General features: G+C 37.1%; 1 protein-coding gene across 1 annotated transcript in view; it reads left to right on the top strand.

Annotated features, from left to right (window-relative positions):
• NLGN1 (neuroligin 1) overlaps window positions 1-6,000 on the top strand; it is a 720,856-nt gene that overhangs the window by 444,226 nt on the left and 270,630 nt on the right. The gene's annotated exons all lie outside the window — the stretch shown is intronic.

Below are 6,000 nucleotides of genomic sequence, written 5' to 3'. Positions count from 1 at the left end.
ATATATATATATATACATAGTTGAATTTAGGCAAGGAAATGTGTTCCCAAATATATCTATATATTATACAAGTAGATTATAATATTATATGTACAGTAGGATGCTATTTTGTTGCAAGTAAACACTTACAAGCATGAAAATATACCTAGAGATAGGTACATAGAAAGGCACCAACATCTTCATATGAGTATCTCTGGATGATAGACTTATCAGTGATTTTTGCTTTTCTTCTTACTCATTTAGGTTTTCTGCTCTGGATACGTATCACTTCATACTAGGAGAAAAGGAGAAGTTAGTTTTCACAAAGGAAAAAAAAAAATCCAAAGAGCTTTATTTTCTTTTAGCATTTGGTTTAAACACTTTAAAATGTTTGCATAGGTATGCACTAGAACAAGTGGTTGCCTATTATTAGAATAATAATATGTAAATAGCAAGCATGATAGAAACCATTCGAACAGTATTCCTTGACTCTTGTTACTCAGCCCTCAAGGTCTGTGTCACAAGATTGCATGATGAGTTTAACAATGTTCAGTAACCTGCTTCTGAAACTTGAAGTAATAAAGCCTCCAGGTTGGAGACATCCTGTTACTGAATTTTGTGCTCTAATACATTGCCTTATGGTAGCTTCTGTTGCTTTTATATTTTAACGCATGTGTCTTTTTGAAATTTTTGTTAAAAAGACAAATATCTTGGATAACATAAGTTGTAGGTCTCACATCCATCTGAACCTGTCATTTACCCAAATTGCAAAGCCATCATGTGTAATTTGTCTCAATTAGCAATTTTATAGTTAGTAATTAACTTTACTGTTAATTGATTCTCTCTGTAATAAATGCTTGAGGAAGTGAAATGAATATGATGCGATTTTTTTTTTTTTTTTTTTTTTTGTCAAAGAGAAAAATTTTCACTTGAGCTTTGAGCAAAAGCTGCATTGCCTTGGAAGGACAGATTTGTTTTTCCTGCCAAAAATGACACGAAGAGATTGATGGGATTTGTATCAGCTCTTTTTGAAGACTGAAAATTATGTCGATAATTTTGGTATTGTTTTAGTTTTTACTTTTTAATTTTTTTTTTTCTCTTTAGAATGCAATTTTACCTAATCTTTTAAAGACTGATGTCTAGGTCTTGATGTACTACTCTCCCTAAAAGGTGTAATTAAATGTGCTTTCATAAGGAAATCCATTACACTAACAGTTTGAGGAAGCCTGTATAAATTTGTAAAGGATTAATTTTATATTATATCTGAGTCATCCACTAATTTGAAAGTTTGGCTTGTAGTTGACTGACTGAATGTATTTCAGTGTAGCAGTTTGGGTTATGCTCTTTAGCACTGGAGAAGAACTTTCAGTTTAAAGACCTCATTATGCTTATGAATATATGGGAGGGATGGGTAAAACGCAATTAGAAAACAATACCAGCAAATTAGCATGCATGTTCTTACATGACTATTTGGAATTCAGAATTAATTTTGTGTCCTTTAGTTGGTGCTAAAAGTAAAGATTTAGGGGTGTGGGTTGTGTTTTTTTATTGTGTAGCAGATTCAAAGAGAGGAAAGGATTTAAAAGTACATAGTCCAGAAAGTGATGAGATACTTGTAAGAGGAGGAAAAGCTTTTCCTCTTAGGGTCTCTGACTGGGCCTGAAAATTAAACTGACAAACACAGATTAACAGAAGAAAAGCATGCACATTCACTTACCATAAGTTTTATGAGACATGGGAGCCCTCTTAAGAAAACGAAGACCCAAAGAAAGAGTTAAGCCTGAGCATTTTTATTCTAGGTTGATGAAGAGTGGAGAATCATGGAAAACCATGATAGGACAAAGGGTGTGCTCTAAGGAAGGTAAATCAGGGGAAGAGCAAAAAGGCCTGTTTGTTTGCACGCCTCGGGTGTGCCTCTGTCTTTGCAGATAGGATGCTCCTTTCCTGACGGTACAGGGAGGGCACCTGTCCTGGGAGGGGCTTCTGACCTGCTTCATGGGAGACAAGGGAGGTCAGAGAGGCCTCCCAGCACCTGCTGTTTCTATGACCTGCTTCAGGGGAGGGAATTTATGACAACTGAGTTCTTTGGGAGGCTGTGCTTTTAGGCAGAAGGTGATTTTAGGAACTCAAATGCCTTCAGCTCAAATAAATCTAATGTCAAAGTGGCTTACTTCCAGGTGTCATATCCTAATTCCCTTCAAGCTTCACACCTTTCCCACAAATGATTTTTACCACTGAGTTTATCTCTTTACCTAATTGTTTTTTCTTGCTTGCTTTTTCCCCTTGATTTCTTCCTTTCGGCAAGGCTGTCTTGGCTCTGGTATCTGGTAAACTGATGGATTGAGAGGGGTGGTCAGTGTGAAGAGAAACTTAAAACGAGATTGTATGGAGAGAGAAATATATTCATACCGCTTGCACATCCCCATAATATTTTTCTCATATCTCTTAGTATCACTGAACGATGATTTACAAGGACTGGTGCTTGCCAGTGATGAGACATTCATGGGTGAAATGGAAAAAATAAAGTTTTTCCTAAAAAAACTTTCCTAAAGCTAAATATATTCAATTTAAAGAACTGCCCTTTATTTTGAGATTATAAAACTCTCTTCTTTGAGTTAAAAATACCCCTTTGTTTAATGAAATGATAGTGTTAGTAGAAGAAAGTTTGTTTTGTTTTTTATATCTCTTCTGGGGAAAACAATTAGATGGAAATTCTGTTTTGGTTTCCCAGATATATATATATTTTTATTTTTATTTTACTATTCTATGAAACACAGTCATATCGGAAGCCAGGTAATAGAAACTAACAGAAGTAAGAAGTAAGGCAGTTCCTCTCAGCATTCAGGTAAAGATGCACACCTGGGAACTGCCAGATGCCATGATTCTAAGTGTGTGGAGAAAATAGATTTGAGAGAATAGATCTTTATGCATAGAGTCAGAGAAAAGTGATGAGAGAGAGATGGGGGAGAGAAAGAAAGAGAGAGAGAGAGAGAGAGACCCAGAGGTCATCACATTTCTGGTTTGTTATCTCTAAGTCCAGCTCTTCTCTTGATTTTAGTTACATGAAATAATACATTCCTTTTTTTGCATGAGATAGTTTGAGTTGGGTTTCAGTCACTTGCAAACAACAGTGTCCAGGTGAAGGAGTTTCTGGAAAAGGCAATCTCCAGTTTCTTTAGAGGGGCCCTCGAACATTTTCTTTCAAGAGCAATGCCCACAGGCGGACATGGGAGTGAGAACCTTGACCTGGGTTACAGGGGTGGGCGCAAGTCCAAGGGGAGGGTTCCGTGATGCTGCCTTTCCCTCTCTAGGCTCTGTTGCTTGGTGTTCTAACAGATGGCCAGTAGGTGGTGGAGATCTCTGCCACCTTTGGCAAACTGCTGATGTCTCTAGATTTCTTGGTGCATGCCTGCTTGATTTCTACTTAGAATAAACCTCCTTTTAATGTCTAGCACTCCCTGGCAGTCAGATGGGCAGCCCTGGGATCTCTCTTCAAACCCGGTAAAGCAGCTCCCTTTGTTTACTGCATTTGCTTTACATAGCCTTTTGCTCTGAGGCTGAGTTGAAATTTAACATAGGTTTGTTACCATGACATAAAACAATCTAGAAAATCCTAGAATTACAAGGTGAAAAGGAATACATGAGCATTTAATTTTCAAAAGCTGTGAGTACACAAACAAAGAGATTGGGGGCTTGTATGATTTTCAACACATTATTTTCATATACTTGTATGAGTTCATATCTTGGGAACTCTTTATTAAAATATGTCTAGTATTTATTTCCAATTTTTTGCCTTCTTTCTCTTCTGATGACATATAGTTTTCATATTTCTATTATCTTAAGGCCATTAAATAATAAATCTTCCTTAAGTCAGACTCAAGCAATATATAATTTATGATAAGTCAGATAGGAAATTTATTGTAAAGTTATGTATCTTTATCCTCATAAAGAGGACAGTGTTTTTTACAGAGAAAATTAATAATATAAGCATGGTTATTAAGTTAATAACTAATTTTTGAAGCACCTTAAATCTGCATATACCTGTAAACAATTGCTATGCTAATTTTAGAACATTTAAACTTATCTTCTGAAGTACCTTCACTTGACAACAAACTGGTAATTACGTATGCAGTATAGTAATAATTAAAATTTTCAGTCACTCTCATTGACTATACCCCATGTTGAACTGAATAATTAGTGTTGTACCAATACAAGTTTACATAACATAAAAATCTTAGGGTTGTCTTCATAAATAAATCCTAATGGTTAGAGATTTTTAAAGTTTTTTCTGAGTTATCTAACAGTGTCACCACAGAATCCATGTCTAATAAATACCATTAGGCCAACAGTTATGGCTGGTGGTGGGTTATCTTGCCTCTTGAAGCATGAATTCCCCATTGCGAAGACACCGTTTATGGACTAGCTTGTAGGAAGATGCAAGAGAGAGAGTAACTTTTTAAACTAGATTTTAAAGAATCTAGTTTACTGAATATTTATTCCAGAAAGTCAGGAAAGAAATCTCTGGAGTGAAAGCCCTGGGGTAAATTGTTGAAACATTGCTGTCCCTGAGTACTGAGGGAGAGTTAGAGGGAAGTTGGGGAAATCATGGTTCTAGATTTCTTCTTCTAAAGACCATTCATTTGATGTACAATGTATCATTTGTCCCCGATACAAAGTTTCTCAAGGTCCTTTAAATCTTCTGGGTACATCTGGCTTGCTCTTCAAAACCTTACAGGACCTTAAAAAACGAACAAACAAAAACCTTACAGGACCTTGAAGGGGACAAAAGGGGTCTTCTGGAAGTGACGGTAATGGTCTCTTTTAGATCTGGGTGTCAGTTACACAGATTTGTTCACCTTGTGAATGTTCATTAAGCTCTAAACTTAAGATTTGAGCACTTTTCTCTGCATATGGTTTACTTAAAAATGAAAAAATCTAAAAGGATATTTTAAATACGACTGGAACATTTACTACCATAAACTCCTGGAAGGGGGAGTCATTGAGAGATAAAAAGGAAAAGGCAAAAAAAAAAAATAAAATAAAATAAGAAGTAAGAGAGGCATCATCTCCATTTTACCTATGAAAAAACTGCAAAGATATATGATTCTAGGGTCCCAAACCTGGTATCTGCAGGAGCTGGGGTTCTCTTTGGAGACGGGCTCCTTCTCCTAGGTTATGTACAAGGCTTTTTGATAATCACAGGTGCTCCCTCTTCACAGGCATCCGAAATGCTGGCATCTGCCTGCTGTTTGCAAGGGTGAGGAATGTGATATGGGTAGAAAGGCAGAGAATGAGTATCAAGGGAATTAATACCCATTACTTCCTTTAAGGTGGAAATCCATCATTGCAGTGTGGAGAGGCACTGCTGTTAAATTCTCTGCAAACAGCCATCTGTCTGAGATCTCCCTCAAGTGGCTGCCGTCCAGGATGACTGCAGCCTTCAAGTGGCTGGAGCGCTGTAATGTCTATGTTAATAGCTGGGAAATAGCAGCAGCAGCCAGACCACTTCAATAGAACAATTCGAATCTGGGTAAGTTTGAGCAAAAAAGTCATGCTGTGTGATGAAGAGGCAGAATTGGTAACAGTGACAGGCCCTGCAGTCAGCAGCTGCAGATTTTATGTGAAGGGCAGACTGATCTGGAAAATGGGAAGGGTCGACTGCCAATTAGCATTTCAGGGGGTTTTGTTCAGTGCATCCCCTGACTCCTTGTATACCACTCATCACATGTAGACACTTAGGAAATAAAACACACTTGTAACATCGCAAGTTGCGGAAGAGTATATACAGATACTAGTGTAGACAGAAGATAAAACTAGTGTTCATTGCAAAAATCCAAGCAGGGCACCAGGGCTTTTTCTACTACGTCCAGAAGTTCATAGCTCCCTGGTGTTCCTAGTAGCCCTATAATAATAACATGGGCTTGACCATAGTTAAACTTCCATAGTAACACATAGATTATCCATAAATCAGAAAATATTTTTTGAGTATCTGCTGGGTATAAGGCTTGGAGTGTTAGTTAT

This window comes from Aethalodelphis obliquidens, unplaced genomic scaffold (assembly GCF_003676395.1).
Source record: "Aethalodelphis obliquidens isolate GAN/ISIS:26980383/991018 unplaced genomic scaffold, ASM367639v1 scaffold1, whole genome shotgun sequence".
NCBI lineage: Eukaryota > Metazoa > Chordata > Mammalia > Artiodactyla > Delphinidae > Aethalodelphis > Aethalodelphis obliquidens.
This window is presented reverse-complemented; position numbering and strand designations above follow the sequence as displayed.